Genomic DNA, 19053 nt, shown 5'->3' on the forward strand with positions numbered 1-19053 from the left:
GATACGGGGTGTGGGCACGGTGCAGCTGAACTCAAATGGTTTCAATGGCTGATGAGTTGGATAGGGCTGCTGACATTGCTTCCTCCCATCGCCGGAGGAAACGAGGAAAGAGGAAACACACGGATGACAATTTCTCAAAACAATAGGAGCTTTCTCTTGTATAAACGGAGAGTGAATCTACGAGTATACAATCCGTACAGTCGAATGTACTTTTGATAATGCATTCTTTTTCAGAGATTTAGAAATCCGCCAAAATATATTTGATATCTTGTATTTAATAAGAAATGAAATAATTAGTAATTATATGTCTGTTCTTATAACGAAATTTAAGATTTAATCTTTCACTGCCTATTCATATCTATTGATAATTTAACGTTATATTCATTTAAAAATAAAATCAGAATTAATAAATTGCATATTAATTAAATTAAAAATCATTACCATTCAATCCGCAAAAATTCGTAGAGGACAAATTAATATGCATGCACAGATAATTCAGGAACACAGAGCGAGAATTTAATGTGATGGTATCGATCAATTTCAATCATTGAAAACAATTGCACCTGCGATATTTTTGATTTTTAAAAGCTCTAAAATATATTATTAAAATATGTTGCGGTGATTATACGAGAAAAATATATATTTGAGATATAGCATGTGTCAAATGCTATTAATTTATAAATACCCAGAAATGATGCATTCTGCATCAGAAAGTGTAGATGCGTAAAGGTACATAAGGAAGATGATAAATAAAACGTGAAGCAAAAGAGCGACGAAAGTTTAAAGACTGAAAGGGAAACGAATAAAAAAATCGCGGAAAGTAAAGGGCGGGAATCGTATACTTTTTGGGTTAATCGTTGCTCAGCAAGCGCGAGACATCGGGTTGCTTCTCGCGCGTAAAAAGGAAAAAAAAAAAAAGAAAAGAAGACCCTTTCCATCTTTGGCTCCACGCTCGCTCCGTCATACTGTCTTATCCTGAGGGATTAATTTCTCGAGGTTTATGTACGTCGCTGCAGGAGGGATGGCATCAGGTAAATCCTTCGCCGCGGAACGTATTTCACGAAGAAAAATACGAGTAGGATGATTCGGACGGAGTCCTCAGCCTGTTCTACTCTCTTCTCTCTTCCTCCCACCCTTTGCTCCCTCCCGTCATTTTAAATCGTTGCGCTTGCTTCGAGGTACGTATTCAGGAGAGATTATCTCTCGAGAGCACGGTACAGAATATGCGAAGATAAAAATACGGACGCGACGGATGGTACGATAGAAATTTCCGATGCGCGGAATTATTTACTGAGAGCACATCCTGACGGAACTTGTATTCCGAAGACCGGTAACATATTACGGGGGATTTCGCGGCGGGAACAATCTCGCATTTGCTACTCGCGAAGGAGATATTCGCACTTCTCTTGTTAGTTACAAAGACGACATGAATCGCGTTCCGAGTGTTCGCGGTGTGAAAGCAAACTACATCCTCGGCAGGAAATTAAACTGGAGCGTGCATGCCGGAAATATCGATTGTCAATTACGACGGAAGAGACAATTGTTTTAGTCAAGATAACGAATACAATTGAACCAATCCATTGATGCATATCCAAGCAAATTTTTCTATTTCTATAAAATTATAAATTTCCAAAATATATTAAAACACGATGTTGCAAATATATTGAAAAAAATGAATAAAAATTAAATAATACATGTGGATATCTTTTTTTTATAATTTCAGATATAAAAATACGAAGCGGAAACGTCGTTCGTGTGTCCTCGGAAATCGGATAAAAGTGACCATGCTTTTCGACCTCAATCAGTAACAGCCGCCGCGAGAAAGTCGAGAGTCAATGGGCTGAATTTAAATCCGCGCTATATTCAACGCTACATCCGCGAAAAGTGAGAATGGGCGAGACATGGAAAAAATAGAGGAAATATGCGCGGAAGTGGTCGCGGATCTCGTCCCTACGGTATCAACCAACGTCGATATTGAGTTATTCACCCGTTGTAGATACTCCGTTTTCCGGGGACTCGAGTATCGGCGGCTCTTGGTACGTCCCTATCCACTGGCCAAATGAATATTAGTGGTACCCAGGAGACAGAATTAATAACAATCGCTCTACCGCGCATCCCCCGTGCCGCATGGCCGCAGACAAAATACACGTGAAGGCAACTGAAATTTATACCTAGTAACCGATTCGTTTGGCACGAAGCTCGCGAGGGTACTGAACTCGCGTAGGAAAAATGCAAAATTCACGTTTCCATGACAAGGAATATAACACGTTTACAAACCAAGAATCTATTCTTCGGAGAATTTTGCCAAGATTTATGTAAAGACGAATTTTATTTTAAATGTCTCTAAATTTCAAATTTAATTTTAATTTCGAAATAATTTTAAAGCTATATATTCGCGTTATCGTGAATTTTTCCTGTAGTTTGTTTTTCTATTGTCGACACTTGAAAATGTAGAAAAAAGAAAAAATTAAAAAAAAAATAAATAAATAAAAGAATTAATTTTCACAATTTCGACATTCTCTCAATGGCTATCCACCAATAATAAAAAAGCGACGGCACGATTTCGGCAAATTTGTTAGAGGAGACATTTTATCTGTCGTATACGTCCGAAAAAAGTTGCCGGCCCATAAACATCAGTCCCAGGAGATTATACTTCCGTAGGAGAGTGGCGTCATTAAAAGGAACAGGGAGCCGGATAAGAGACGGAAGCTCGGTAGAGGGAGGGCGGTAAAGTCATTGTTGCGCGGCTCCTTTTACGATTTGGGAGTTAATTTACACGCGAGACGTAAGCTTCGCGGCGCAGACGACTCCGGAATAGCGTATACAGCCGAATAAAGCGCGAACAGATGCAACGAGGCGGTGCCGCGACGACTCGTAAAACTTTTACACGACCAGTCTCTTTACTTTTTCCCGCGCATCGCGTCCCCCTTTTGCGATCGACATGTCTCCGCTCTTCCTTCCAACCTTTTCTCACTGCTATTCGATTATTAAAGCTTTCCTGCGTTTTCCTTTCAAATTTAAAAATCGCAAATCATTGCGAAATAACATATATGTTGATCCCGAAGAGAGTATCTTGGGCTAATACACGAATTTTTTTATCTATCAATGTAGACGTGATCACCTTAGACAGTAAAATAATTGATTTCAAGAATTATACATTAATTAGTTATAATAAAATTTTTGTTATAAAAATTAATGGATATTTTAGTTGCATACGAATCAATCAATATAGAAAGCAAGGTAAACATAGATATCAGTTATGTTTTATCGTACAAATATTTTTATAAATAATGAGATATGTAAAGAGAGGACATAAAGTAATATTAACGTTAATATTACCCGGAACAAAATGTCTCAAACAGAGCTTTATGTTACAATGGGGATTAAAGGCAAAGCTGCTTTTGTGGCACGGGGAGCAAGGACAAATGATGCGGGAGTAATCACGGATCGGGACGGAGAAAATGAGAGTCGTTTGAAAAGGTTGTGCCCGGCATCTTCCGCTTTCGAATCCATCGCCAGTCATTATCGCTCTTCGGTGATCGATACTTCAATCCATTCGATGTCCTACTTTTTCACGCGTGTTGCTTTCATAGATTACCCAAGTCATTACGCGAAAGCCTCGAAAGCACCGCCGGGTTCTACCTGTCGTGAACTGTCGTTAAGCCTTTCGCTGTTACACTGCTCGACGTTGGCGCAGAAATCGAGGTTTGTCGCTTTTACTGACGCTTGCAGAAAAAAAAATATTAAAATGCTTCTTTTACGAACGCGAAAGATAGAAATATAAGAGAAATATCCTTCACACGTTTCACATTTAATTTAAAAAAAATCAACTGGCATCTTTGTCCCATAATTGTTTCTTGTACAAATCTCATTTCAGATATCTACATATTGAAAAGATAAAAATAATATTCTAATTAGATTATTAGATTGTAGAAATTAACAAGAAGATTATTACAATTGTCATAAATTTTCCGTGTAAATTTAATACTCGGGATATATTTATTCTTGATAATTCAAAATATTATTTAAATTATCACATATTATCATATTTCTTCGATATATTAATGTTATGTTATTATATTATTGCAATTTATACGGTTTTTTTTACATATCCTTTCGTTATTTATAAAAATATCTTTATATTGAAACAAGTAAAATTGGCATTAATGCGCGTTTAATTTGCTTTTTGTATCGATTAATCAATAAAGAAAAATAGAAAAATGCAAAATGGCTAATTTCATTTAAGTAGGAATGGTTATTGATCGATTGGTATTATACAGCTGTCTGAATTGTTGATAGTTTCCATTTCGCGGAATATTTAGTCCGTCTAAACATAAGCGACGCCGACAACAGGTTTATTAATGCGATCGATGAAGCGTACCTAATTGACGTCTCGGTGAAACAGCCGCGAACAGCCGTTACGTGCAAAACTTTCAAGACTTTCACGTTCTGCCTGCCTCTTCCCTGTAACCCATGCATACACGCTATCCTTATTGAATCACTCTCGGTCTCGGTATTCTCGCGTCTTCCTTTTATGCTGAAATACTTTCACGGTCGTCGTTCAAAAGCAGCGACTCATAGTTGCTTATTCATAGTTGATCTCACGTTTATTTAGAAGCTTAGTATAAACATGTACAATGATGAATCAAACAAAATATACATTTTAATTATAACGTCATTATTATAAGCTAATTCTGTGAATATAGATTAATTAGAGCTGCATGCATCTTTGAGTTGCATAAAATTTGAAGTGTCCACCATAAAACAAAAATGCAATAAAAAATATGAAATAATATTCCATAGAATTCATAAAATCGTCGTAGATACAAAAGATTATCGATTATTTCGCGAAATCCGCGTCAGACATCCGCGAGATGGGAAGGGAAAAGCGTTTCAACGAGAGATAAAATATAATCGAGTAAGAGCAGCGATCGTGTCGTAATGAAGGATAGCGCATAAAGAGGCGCTCGCGGTCCATCATTATTACAAGATGAAAGCGCATGTCTCTCGATCGATCGACCTTTCCGACGATACACAACAATGGCTATTTAAGCGTGCCCGTGTATGCGCGCGTGTCGCGCAGTGTATGCGCGAGTGTGTATGCGTGTATGTATCGACGCGCTGCATCGCCGTGGAATAATAATCTTGCACAAGAGCAGAAAATAAGAGGCGCTTGTTTAGGGAGGGGCGACCCCGCCGCGCGTATACACAGATATATCTCTTCTCGCTCGCCCGTGGGAATGACGCAGAGATCTTTACAAAGCTATGTAACAGAATAATGGCGCGCGCATAGCGCATACGTACGTACGTACGCGCGGGGTGAATCAGGCGCGGATTACAGTACGGAATGAAATTACTGGTACTAATGAATCCCGTGCCGCCCGCTCTGCACCGTCGCAAAATTAGTAGTCGTCCCCGACACGTTGGTGGCGTGAAATTTTAATACGGCGCGCTTTAAATCCGTGACGCGCCACTCTCACCCTCCCCCTCTTCTCTCTCTCTCTCTCTCTCTCTCTCTCTCTCTCTCTCTCTCTCTCTCTCTCTCTCTCTTTCTCTGTCTCTGAATGCAATCGAATAGCCACACCGCCCATTTTATGTATTTTCAAGTCATCTATAAGCGGACTATGTCACGCGTATTTACTACCGCGTGTCGTTAAAAATGGACCTGATTAACCCTTCACCCGAGAAATAAATTCACCGGGAACATTCAATTGTAATTTACAAACACCCGAATACTAGCGAGGAATACACGTTTCGTGTTTATGCATATATTAATTTATAAATTAGTGAAATCATTTTAAAAGATACAAGAGATGTGTGTGTGTAATAAGAAATATGTGAAGAGTCTCTCAGAAAAATATACAGTATATTTCTAATTAAATTTTAATTTCAAAATCTTTTGTTGCAAATATCATATTTCTTTCAAATAATCTTTAAATACCGCTTATTACGGTAAGAAAAGTTTAATTATAAAATAGATGACTCACATCTTGGATTATTCATTTTTATTTAAATTATTAATATCGAAAGTTGTGTAAATCAATTTTATGCTATGCGAAAAGATGATATCTCTTGTTCATCCTCGGATATGGGTCAATTCGAACGAAAATAATGGACATTTACGTACGATCCGCGTGCTGCGCGTCCTATTTTATTATTCCCGTCATTATTACACGCGCTTTTATTATTATAACCGGATTGCATCCCGTAATGATTTCCCTTGATTATCGCGACTGCATTCGCAATAACAATAATAACGATTTATTAAAATACGCGCCGTTAATTATTATCACGGATAATCGCGGAGGTAAACGCGACCGTCCGCTCGCCGTTAAATATTCATTCGTAGTGGAATTCTTAACATCGCGGATTTTCAACACCGCTCTGCCGGAAACGTTAATTACCACGCTACTGAAAAGCCCCGCAATTTCACGGAACACTCGTCGAAAGCAAGTTCCACCTTTGTCCAACTACAGATACAACGGCCAAAATTTACTATGTCATTTTTCTGTGTAATCTATCAAAGCGCGAAAATTCCCGAAACGTATAAAAAATATTCTAAATTATAAACGAACGTAAATTGATCTCTCCCAGTTCGCGATGACGTACGACGCTAATCCTCTCGCTGCCGAATGAAAAATGAATCACGATGTATAACACAGAAACGCGGAGGACACGTGGAGATGAAAATAGGATTGTTCAGAGAGATCCAAAAGAAGGAAACGTAACAGACAGGAGGTGAGAGAAGGGAGAGAAAGGGATGGAAGTGAAAAAAAAAAACAAAAAAGAAGGGAATCAACGCGTATTTTGAAGCCGGTTTGATAGAGATCACGGTAAATCACGTCTAGGCTACGTAGAAACGGGGAATCGTGAGAGAACAAGCCATTCCATCAACGCTGAGTGAAATATAACGGCGCGAAGCACAAATTAAATATCCTCATAATGCCGCGTTCGCGTGTTGGTGTATCTCGCTCGTAGTGGCCGAGGCCTCCGCTGGCTGCAGGCCAAACTTCGTCGACCCGCCAGATTTGATGCCTAAAAAGGACCGTAAATTTATCTCATCGCGCGTCCGGCCCACATTTGGCCCCGCGTGCGCGAAATAAATAGAATTCTCAAGCTTTATGGCGGCCCGGTGAGAGCCTTATAAATCTTGTCGCTCGCCGTGTTCCGCCATCGGTCGTATCGTTTTTTACGTTTCGGGTTATGACGTCCTGCGCGCCCCGAATGCAAGCTCTTCGCACGAGATATTTCGTAAGAGCTTCGTAAGAGATATTTTAATACGTTATGCTTCTCGTTCGTCGCAAATTTGTCGCGCGTTGCGCGTCAGAAATATTACACGATATATAAAATAGATACGGCAAAGCGATCCAAACTAATTGTTTTAACGTAACGAAAGAACATTTGAAACATGCGTCATGCAATGTTTCATTTCGGGAACAGAATTATGACATGAAAATGTAAATGAAAAATTAATAATATATAATAAATGCAGATTTGCAATTTCTAGCGGAGATCGTTAAAATTTTATATCACTATACAGAATTTACATAATAGTAAAATACTTTTCGATATATCGTGATACAAAAAGCATCTTAGTTCATCGTACAATAACGATACCATTCACGAGCTAATTGCAATTCATTAGTCTCACGCAATTACGTATTCCTGAGAAAGCCTCAGTTCGCACGAAAATGAACGCAATATTTTATAGACGCCGTAACAGTCGGTCATAGAACTGGTTCGATATCCTTGAGATATTGTTGACACGTGAGTATCTATGTGGCGAGTAAAAGCGCGAAGATTATCGGTCATGTTGTCAGAGATGACTCCATCTTCGCAAGTCTCAACACGTAAGAAAACATTTATCTTGCACCTCCTCCTGATAACGTTATAATTCCGCGGTTAGGTATTACGCGCGCCGAATGCATTCCATTTTACTTCGCAAAATTATTTAATGATTAAAAAAAAAAAAGAGAGAGAGAAAAGAAATAGAAGAATTACGAAACGCATCTCTCGAAACGAATCTGGAATTCTCCGTATTAATAAATTGGCAACAAAAACCCGGATTTGCATGCGGCGCGAGCTTATTTCTATACATGTTAAAATGCAAATCGCGTTGCTCGTATTTTCGGCCGCTATTACGCGAGATATTTCGGACGTCGAACTCTCGGGGCGTCGAGATATAAATCCGAAATCGGGGCGGGTCCTCTGTCGACAGCATTTTTAATGATTTCGAACAAAACTCACCGAATGATCCCCTGCGCGTGACGGGCGGGGATGGATATAGCGCGTGGGCGAATGTGACGCGGCCGAACGCAGCACATGCGGCATTGGCCGATCGGCATTGGCAGCCGCGGCCTTTTTGATCGAGTTTACAATTACACGTCACCTGTCCCATACGGTGCATTACGGGCATCGTGAACGATATTGCCTCTGCGCCTGGTAGACCGTTAACACCGCACTCGTGCGCGAGTTCGTTTCATTAATAATAGAAGGATTATTAACAGCCGGGTGTACCGGAAATATTATCGATAATCGCCACGAAACCCGAATTTGCTTTGCACACGTCACACACGTTTAAGTATCAGTCATAATGCACATCGTGCATCGCGGGTTGTAATTTTTGAGAGAATGCGGAAAGCTGCTACAAATCGAGAGAGACTCGATCTTGCTGTTTAACGCGTTAGTTTAAATATCCATATCGAATAATTCGCATGTGGTTAGAAAAAGATATATATATATATATATATATATATATATATACGTGACAATGCATCTGTATTTTGTTTCACTAAAGGAAGTTAAGGCCAATTATCTTTATAGATGATCATAACCGTGAACTTGAAATTCAGTCAGTCCTTTCTGGATTATAAATCAATATGTTAAAGTGTATAAAAAATTTAATCAAAGCTAATTTGGATACGAAACAATAATTAAAACAACATTCTTAATATGGTTCATAAATGAAAAATGATTGATTTATATTACGCAATATTTTCAAACTAAGCGCCTCATAAATCAACAACAAACTTCCGTAGATATGAGAGATACATTGCGCGTTACCCATGGTAGAGAAAAATTACAGTTATATTTGACGCATCGAGAGCAACATCTCGACAATTTCGATTTACGGTAATCCGTTCGATAACGATAGCGCGTGATTCGGTTGTTGTTATTGGACGAGAATCATTAATTACGATAGAATGAAAGAGAGAGAGAGTGGGAGGGGGGAGTCGGACGTCCTAATGGCAACTTTCGATTCCCTGGGGAATCGCGATAAAGGCAAAACAAGCCTGGAATAAAAGCTTTCGCCGTGCGCGCGCAACGTGGGCGCGACTAAACAATTTCGCGAAACAAATTTTAATTGCAATTACTTCACGTCCGCATCGCCGTCAGAGCGTGAATCTGTCGCGTGACGCACATCACTTCCCGCGTGCATGCGTGCGAATCTGCCTGCCGCCGTGTGGACTAAACTGAAAATAAAAACTAAAGAGGAGAGTAATACACTAATTTTCACACGCGAGAAAGCGTCGGATATGCGTTGTCGGATGTATACGATCTGATTGTAGGCGAATTAAGATAATTTCTCCGACGATCGAAAGCGCAGAGAATCAAGATCGGAGAGAAAATCCGATAATATCTCGCCCCGGACGATATTTGCGTGTCGAATTCATCCCTGGCATTTTCCGGATCGACTAAATAAAAAGTGCGTATCGAACAGGTGCAAGACGTGTGTCGATGCTAACGGAGTTATGGCGAAATTTGACGTCGACTTTTCCATCGCGCTTTCACGTTATGCTTTCGGATCTTTTTACGTCAAACAAAAACACACGTAAAATATATATATATATATATATTTACGCATATATACATACGAATATAAACGACGGCCATTTTCGCATTGACATGCCATGTTGCGTACCGCGGTAAAATAATTAAGCGTTAAATGTTGCCGCCATGTTTACTCACCGATAATAACTGATTTTAACGTTGTACTATTACGGTCAATATACGGGCACGACGTAGCGGTGCGTGAAACGGCGTACGTTCACCGCGTAACGATGAAAAGCCAGCGAGTTAATCTGATTTTTATCCGCTATCGTGCACGTGGATACGCACATTACCGATAATACATTAATACTGCGTAATATTATTTATACTCTTTATTAAAATTATTATACTCATTATTAATATTTAGCAAAGCGAATTTTAATTTAAAAACACGCGCAACGCGAGCCCACAGGCGGGAGTGTTGTGTCACGTAATGCTGCCCGCCTCATTATTGCATTAATATTATACAATATCATTTGTGCGCATTGTTGTATCGTTGTTTATTGAAACAAATTTCATTTTTGAATTTGAAAGAGACGACGAACCGCATTTGCGCAGGAATGTATGTTACTCGTTCTACGGACGATCGTATATTTGCGCGCCTACACACGAGCCACCGCGTCGTACGTTAACGACGGTATTCCGTTTTGTAAACGAAACCTCCTATTGTAATTAAATTGGAACTGGGGAAAACGATAACTGACCTGAAATTACGGAGCGTTTGCGTATGCATTTGCGTAGGTGCGCGGCAAATACGAACTCGCCGACGAACGCAATCATACTTGTAACGTTCTCCCGCTCTCGGGATTTGCACGTGCGATATAATTAGCATTCTGCGGCCAGGGTCCTTTATTCGAATCGAATCGGCTGCGCACTCTGAAATGGGATAGCCGACAGCGAATTTTACAAATGAGTGACCCAATATCATATAAGGACACGGAAAATTTGCCGAACGGAAAGCGACCGATAAAACTTTTATTAACGTCATTCCGAATGCAATCCATAACCGAACTGCGTTTCAAAATTATTAACTCGATCATAGAATATATGTCGGTAAAGGGAAAAGAGCATTGTTAATGCAAAGAAAGATACAATGACTAACACTTCTCACATGAATGAAGAAGACTAAGAAGACTAAGAAAAAGACAAACAAAATGATAAGTTATCTCGTGTCATTAATTTTTAGTAGATGTTAATGACAGAGCTGTCTCTCGTTCAAGCGACTGTATTGCGACTAATTGTCTCGTACTTGAATAGTAATCGATGAAAGAAGATGCTTTGCCGTAAAAAACTTTCTAGACTAATTACATAATCCATAATTATTCTCTGGAAGATACGAGATATAAAATTAAAATAATAAAAGGATTAGTACGACAAATATCAAACACAATTAAAAATATATTAAATCGCAATAAAATTAAAATTACATTCGAAACATAAGTAATCAGGTATTAATTATTGTGCACTTTGATCTCGGTGATGATCGGTGAGGATATTCTAATTGAAGAAACGCGATACAAGTCAAAGGGTTATGAACGAAGGCCGACAACAGCAAAGGAGTTTATTTTTGGAGCTTTGGACGGACATGACAAATTTACGCAGACGAGCCGGCACCTGTCACAGACGCGAAATATATCGATTTACGAATGGACCGCGGAGTTTTCCGGAGATATAGACATCCAATTACCTCATGGAAGAAATAGGCGTGGCGGTCTGTTATAAATATAGCATCCGATAAAATCCCGAGTGTGCGGCGCGACGTGCAATATTAATGTAATTTCTCGACGACGCGTACACAATGCTGTATATTTATACGCTGCTATATTATACCGTGTACGCAATCTTTTATTTGTAGACGCAACTAAAGGAAGAGATTTATAGATTCGACTCTAACAAAAGTGTAACGTACGAAATGTGTTTACGAAAGGATTTGAAATACCAGAAAATGCTTTCTAGTTTCCGACATATCGGTTTATATAAAAATCTAAACGTATACATTTTCAATCTGATATATAATACAAAAATAATTCTATACGTGTGTCTTCTACGTTGCATGTACATGGAAGTGTATGCGTGCGGGAAGTTAATCATGCAAAGAGAAGAAAATGACTAAAGTCTCAGTCGGAGAATGCCGAACAAAATTTTACAACATGACACGCGATATTAGTTGCGAGTTCGATCAATACGCATAAAAATACGATACACAGGTGTACCACGTCATTAAAGTGCGCATTCTTGCACACACGTCAGCATTAAATAACAGCTTTCAAATGAAAATGTATTTCGAATATACTTACAATTAGTAACAAAAATATAATTAAAATTTACGAGTTCATCTAGTATGCAGCAAAAATAAAGTATTGAATAACTTGAATATCATTTTACAAGATGAAATAATTATAACGCGAAACAGGAAATCCTGTAAATCTCGCAAATATCAGAACCAATATTAACGTCCGTCGTTAGTGGTCAACGAACAAAAATATTTAACTACCACGGCTCGTGAAGTCAGTAACGTTATTAACCCACGTTTATATATGCGCACGGCACGTGCACTTGGTGGAAACCACATGATGTAATAGCAAAACGTTGAGTAGATTTTGCGCGCACGTACTATACGGCAAACATGAGATTACATCGAAATCCATTTCTATGATTCATTTTATTTTTCAAAATATTTAGCATAAAACATATGTAAATGTTGATCAACGTTTAAATTGATTATGATCAAGCTCTTTCTAAAGGAAGTCGTGACTATAATTTATTTATCCCCTTTTAGAAAACATTATTAATCTCACCAAGATTTTTAAAACCACTTGAATTGATATGAGTATATTTATATTACTATTAAAAGAATTAAAAACCTACTGCGCGCTGAATATCGTACTATAAGTATTATATAAAAAAAAATTTTTGCTATAGAATCTAAAAATTTGATCAGATGAAAAATAATTTTGTTGTGCCATTATGATGTAAAACATTCAAATATGATAATACTGCAAAATTTTTTCCTAGCAATCATACATTGAATATCATACATAATTATTCTAATAACAACATTATTTCATCATACATAATTATTCTAATAACAACATTATTTTTCAGATCCAGCAAAACTGTTCTTTCCGTGTAGTGATAAAACTGCCTTAGTATTTCATGAGATGGGACCTTGAATAAAACGGATACATTATACGCAAATATAAAAAAAAAATGAATGTGTTTACCGAGTATCAATGAATTTTGCGGTAACATGAGATACGGCGCGATATACGTGAGATATGATAATGCGGGCTTACATAACGCGAACGAAGTGGCCGCGGAAGAAAGGGAATAAGTGACGATTGGAAATGAGGGATCGCGGCTGCGTCATGTCGGAAAACCAGCCAGTGAGATTGATGAGTCCGTAAGTGAAAGGATCGAGGCGCGCGGGGAAAGCGCTTGGATGCGCGAAGAATTCTTTTTGAAAAAGCAAACGCGCGCGCCGCATCGCCGTTGAAAAACCAGACGGAGTAATTAAGCGCGCGAGTAATTACACGCCATTGGCTTCGATCGCGTCGATTTTCTGCCTGCGAGTTGACGAGTTTCGTTTTCATGTAAGATCGGTGGACAAAAAAAGAGGAAGATAGAGAGGAGGGAGGGGGAGGCGGAGGGGGAGGTGCCAAGGACGAAATTCCAAATGCGATTCACGCCCTGTTTACGAGAATGTTTACGATACGCTTGAGAAAATGACAAGAGCAACGATTTTACGCGGCTGGTTAGAGAAACGGTTGTTTGTTCCAAGTTTCAAGTCAAATCAGAGATTTAATTGAGAAGAATTGCTTACTCTGTGATATATTGCATTGTACAATGTATCCGAGCCTTAATACACCATCAATATTATTTCGCCAAGTATCTAAGAAATTATTTTATTATTTTATTATATTATTTTAACCAGATTCGCTTGTTCTATCTGTATGACACATCACCGTCCAGAGGAAGGCTGAATCAATATTTAAAGATACGCGTAGAACACAAATTTCAGGCAAGAACGTAACGGAAAGATGATACATTACACATGGCACGCGTTCAATCGGATTTCACGGCGTTCGTTCGTGCGAAATGCACGTCGCGAGAACGAGAATGGCGGGCATTTTACATGCAGTCGGTCGGCGGCGATATCAGAAACGCCGCGCGTGCACGTGACGGGTCGCGGTGCTGCAATGTCACGCGATTTTCGAGGGGAAAAAAAAAAGGAAGGGAAAAAAAACAGCCATCCATTTCCGGCCGCGACACGCGGACTAATGGCACACGGCTTTTCATTACGACTATGCATCGTGCGCCGACTGCCGATAGAGCTTTCACCATCGCGTCGTATTTTTTAGGACAAATATAAACAAATATCTCCGACTATAAATAGTACGGAGGAAAAATATCAACGTAATAACTCGCGAATCGATTCGCGCGCATTACATGTCTCGAACGTATCCAGACAACGATCGTCGAAACTTTATTAGCGCTCGATACCATCAATAATTTACTGATATAATCTATCAATTAATATCCGCGTATCTCCAATTAAGCGTGTAACGTACCTAGAAAATTCCCTGCCGTAGAAATTAACCATCGCTCACGAAAAATACGCGACTCGAGCTCTGACCCCGTTTCTCAGGGAGAAGTCAGATTAATAAATTGATATCCCACAGCTGGCTGTGCTCCTTGGCAACGGGAATCTATTAAGCACAACATTTGGCATCTCCGCGAGCCGTGAGGTTTCGCGGATCTTAATGTGTTCGTGGTTAAAAACGACGTACAAGAAGACCGTGCCTGCGACGACATCGATATCTTTCTTCTCGCTCTTATTTACGGTATTAAAGTGACTTCGTTCAATAATAATTGCGGCGCGTGCTCATGAGATAAGATAAAAAATACTTCGCAAAAACATGATCACGGTGATTCCGAATCGTGTCAGTCGAGCGGCTTACGATGAAATTAATTTAAAATCATTATCGAGATACATAATTAACAATTATTCGCACGATGTAGATTTTTTTGATAATTTGTAATTGTAAAACTTAATGAATGAAAAATTATGTTATCAAGAATATCACTAGTCATCATACAAGAGAATTATAACAGAAGTAAGATAAAATAAGTAAGATAAAATAAATTTTCTATGTCCTTAACGATGTAGAAAAAAAAAAAGATTGTCACAAGAATCATGTGGATGATACAATCAAGATATATTTGTGAATTGAAACAAATAATTCGAAAATATCTTTCTGCAGAAATAACAATGAGTTAAGCCTAGCAAATCTACGGATTCGAACTCATTATTTCGCGAACTCTTGCATTTACATTAATTATATGAGATTTTTAGAGATAATACAACAAACATTTGAAAAAAATCAAAAGTATGGTATAATCCAGTTTAATGTGTAAGGATAAAACAAAATTTATACAAATATTTGATATGAATAAAGCAAGATAAAGAAGCTACTACTAAATTTTTATTTATATCTCTTATAAAAAAGATAAGTTATCAAAAATGCTTCGTAATGCTTAATAATTTGCACACATATTTGCATAATACGAATAAGGAAAAATTAAATGTAAATGTGTGCGAATGAGTAGGGGGAAAGGTCGTTCGCGAACGTAAGTAATTAACATTAAATTACTACGGGTTTTTGCCTATACACATCCTGGTTTTTATCAGCATTTTCCTCGAACAATATGGCGTCAGAGTGCACACGTATTAACTTTTCGGTTTTTATTCTCGTTACGCGTGTTGCTCAAGGCAAAAAGCGTCGACAACAAGCGAAGGTATCGACTATCACACACGGCGATTATTCGATATTCGTAGCGAGGGTACATACACGCTTCCTCTGAAACTCGTTTCTACGTGCGCGTGCGAAGATGCGTCCGCTAGAATTTCGCTCGTTTTACTGGAATTTCGTCAGTCAAAAGCAACGTCAGCTGCGCGCATCACGTCGACAACAATCGCGAACTCGTTAAAGCTCGCTTTATGCGCCCGAGAAAATGAGCTATCGATTGAATCTTAATATTTTAATATCTCAGCAACGAGCATTATACATGTATAGTTACTTTAGTTTCATACAAAATATACATATGCATCGAGTTTAAATTTTCACATAACACGAGGCATGTGTAGACGCATCAATTCATATTTCAAATTCTTAATAGCGGAAGTTACAGTTAAGATCTCATTAAAATGGAATCAACGTTGAATGAATTATATTTAAAAAAATATTTTAAATCACTCTTTTCTCACTGGAAAAATTATAATCGAATAAAAATAAATATAATACGTTTATAATATTTAACTACTAAATAATTCATCCTCTCTGGCACCTCGTAGCGAAATTAATTCTTAATACCAAGCGCAAATTGTAAAGATAATGTAAGAATATTTTATATTGAATACTATTTCTCTGTAGGAATTTCCTCTTGAAAAAAAAAAAAAAAAAAAAAAAAAAAAAACAATAATTAACGTCCAATTTCATAAATTTTAATCTAGTTTTATTGTCATAAGTTGAAAAACCTGCTTTGCGACAAAGAACGTAATAAATACTCGTCATATGAAACGTCCCGTCTGCGCGCGCTCGGTGTCCGAGGGATTAATTTCGCATAGAATCCACAGCAGGATTCGCGCCGGCGCTAACGATGGCCAAGAGAGGGAAACAAAAGGCTGGGTACTCACGAAGCCAAACACGTCTCGCCGAAAACTGCGAAGGAATCCCGCATTCCGAGCCGGGCGGGCGGGTTCAGTGGTCGGCGGCTTCTCGGCGAGCGTTACATAACTCTTCGGTCCCGAGGCTGCGGCCGAGCAGATCAGAAGAGGATGGTGGTGATGGTGAAGAGGCGACGTGCAGGGGGTGGTTCTCGGTGATCACTGCCAAAACACGGTCAAGCGTCGCGTCGTGAATCTCCACGCGGGGAGTTTACGATCTCGCGCGCGTGACTGGTCGCGGCGCCATAACAACGTTCGTAAAACGGCGACATCGAAAGCGAGAGAAAGATAGACAGAGAGACAGAGACAGAGAGAGAGAGAGAGAGAGAGAGAAGGGGGAAAAAAACAGGCGAAGAGAAAGAGAGCGAAAGGCGTCGTGAGTTCGGAACGGGGATCAAAACTTCGGGGCCCTTTAAACGTCGGGAACCAGTTGGTCGATCAGCCGACCTCGTGGGATTTAAATGGCCGGAGGGGGCTCCGGGGCACCGTTACACGCGCGCATCGTAGTGGGGGCACGCCCCGGGCGATTTAAAGGGCCGGCGGCGCCACGCCAAAGTTCCACACTCACAGCACGGATCACGTGCGAACGGACGAAGTTCGCGCGAAATCGCGGACGACGCGGCGGTCGAAGATAATGGTCGACAGACAAGTTCGCGGGGTTTGAACTCGGACATACGCGCAACTCGTCAAGTATATGCTCGTCACACACCTGCGTCAACAATGTCACGACAAGAGTCCGCGGTGACACACGAAAAAAAGCGCGCCTCGAGTTCGTTTTAATTACGCACCACACACTCACCACAAACACACACGTACGCAAGAATGAGATGATTCGCGGCGTGTTTATCTCTTTTTTTCCTTCCTGTCCTATTTACCGATGTCTTGCCGATCGTCGTTTGAATTTCCACTATCGCCGCGAAAACACTGCGCGTTTCTTATTCGATCTCCACCGCTGGCGTCACTTCTCTCGGCGACAAAGTTAAGTCTCTCTCTCTCTTTCTCTCACGCAACCTTCCCTCTTCGCGGGTCAACCACCACTCGAGATTTGTTTACCAACCCGTCGTGGTCGACCATTCCACGGGACTGGCTGGTCGCGCGTCGCGATCGTCGACGCGCACGGCGCAACGCGGACCACTGTCAGCGGGTCGCATCGTCTCGGCTGTCACTCGCGGTAACGTTAACAACGGAGAATGACGCGATGACTGCTGCTCGTACGTCGCGGGCACAGACGCACGTCGTCGGCGTCGTCGACGGGCACGGCCGTCCGCGTATTGTCGTCGTCGTGCGTATTCGCGCGTCTACGGGACGCGAACCACCGCGCACAGCATCCACGTTCCACCATGGGGTATCCGCGGCCACGAACTCCTATATATGAAATACCTAGACCGCGCTATCGAGCGCAGATGTGACGCGCCGGGCAAGCCGTGCCGCCATCTTTCGGTGCGGCGACAAGTCCCTACAGGATATCGAGAGGAAGGAGATGTGTTGCGAAAAGCGTAGAGCCGCTCGCCAGGTGGAGCGAAAAGATGAAATCTCGAAACTTTTATTTTTCATCCCACGTAGTAATTCATCTCTAAATACTCTCGCCAATTTCGAAATGTTCTTATTGAATGAATAGAATTTTTGTCAAATTTGCGGTTTAAGGCCCAAGGTTGCATCAACGCTATATTGACTTTAAGCGAGACTTAAAACTTTAAATTTGTTATATCAAAACAAAAGCGATAGCTAAAGTGCTTTCATTTGCGCTTATCTTATTAAAATTAGTGCAAATTAAAGCACTTTTTAGATTTCGCTTTTACTTTGATACAACAAATTTAAAGATTTAAGTCTCGCTTAAAAATAAAATATCATTGATACAACCGGATTTAAGATTCTGCATACAATGAAGAAACAGGCACAGGAATTATAACAAAAATAAAGATTAAATTTAAAATTAATTAAAATAAAAATTAGGAATAGAGATTAAACATAAGATATAATGAACATAAATAAATATAAAATATAGCTTATGCCCATTGTGCGTTACGTTTCATCTTTATTCTTCATTTTTACATCCAAATTTTAATATTTATCCCTGTTCTCCATGTTGCGCACAGCCTAAGTAGTTTGTAAACATAAGTTCGTAATTCAAGCCGTTCGATATCGCAGCCGTGAATTTAGAATAGTCAACTTGTTAGAATATAATCTGTAAAATTCATAGAATCTTAACGAAACAATGTAACGAAACAAAAAATAAATAAAAAACGCTCATGTAAAATCCGCGTTTCGTCCGTCGAGAATCAACATCCTTGATCGATTACCTAAACTCTCGACGAGGATCCTTCAGGACGATACGGAATCGCGTTTCCCAGAGGATCGTTGAGGTTAATCGCGCGATAGCAGCCGCACGCATTCCCCGCCGTGAGAAAGTCTCGAGAGTCCGATTGAGATCAACAACGTTCGAACGGCGATTATATACGCCGTTTACTATTACCGAAAGACGAGACCGCATGCGC

The 19053-nt window shown here is 39.7% G+C and overlaps 1 protein-coding gene across 1 annotated transcript in view; it reads right to left on the minus strand.

The window, feature by feature from the left end:
• Window positions 1–19053, minus strand: part of LOC105423600 (uncharacterized) — a 383169-nt gene that overhangs the window by 362419 nt on the left and 1697 nt on the right. The window contains exon 2 of the mRNA XM_089080981.1: window positions 16529–16720. The gene's annotated coding sequence lies outside the window, so the exon portion shown is untranslated. The remainder of the gene's footprint in view (window positions 1–16528; window positions 16721–19053) is intronic.

Source organism: Pogonomyrmex barbatus, unplaced genomic scaffold (genome assembly GCF_055798465.1).
Source record: "Pogonomyrmex barbatus isolate J1 unplaced genomic scaffold, ASM5579846v1 scaffold4, whole genome shotgun sequence".
NCBI classification, from domain to species: domain Eukaryota; kingdom Metazoa; phylum Arthropoda; class Insecta; order Hymenoptera; family Formicidae; genus Pogonomyrmex; species Pogonomyrmex barbatus.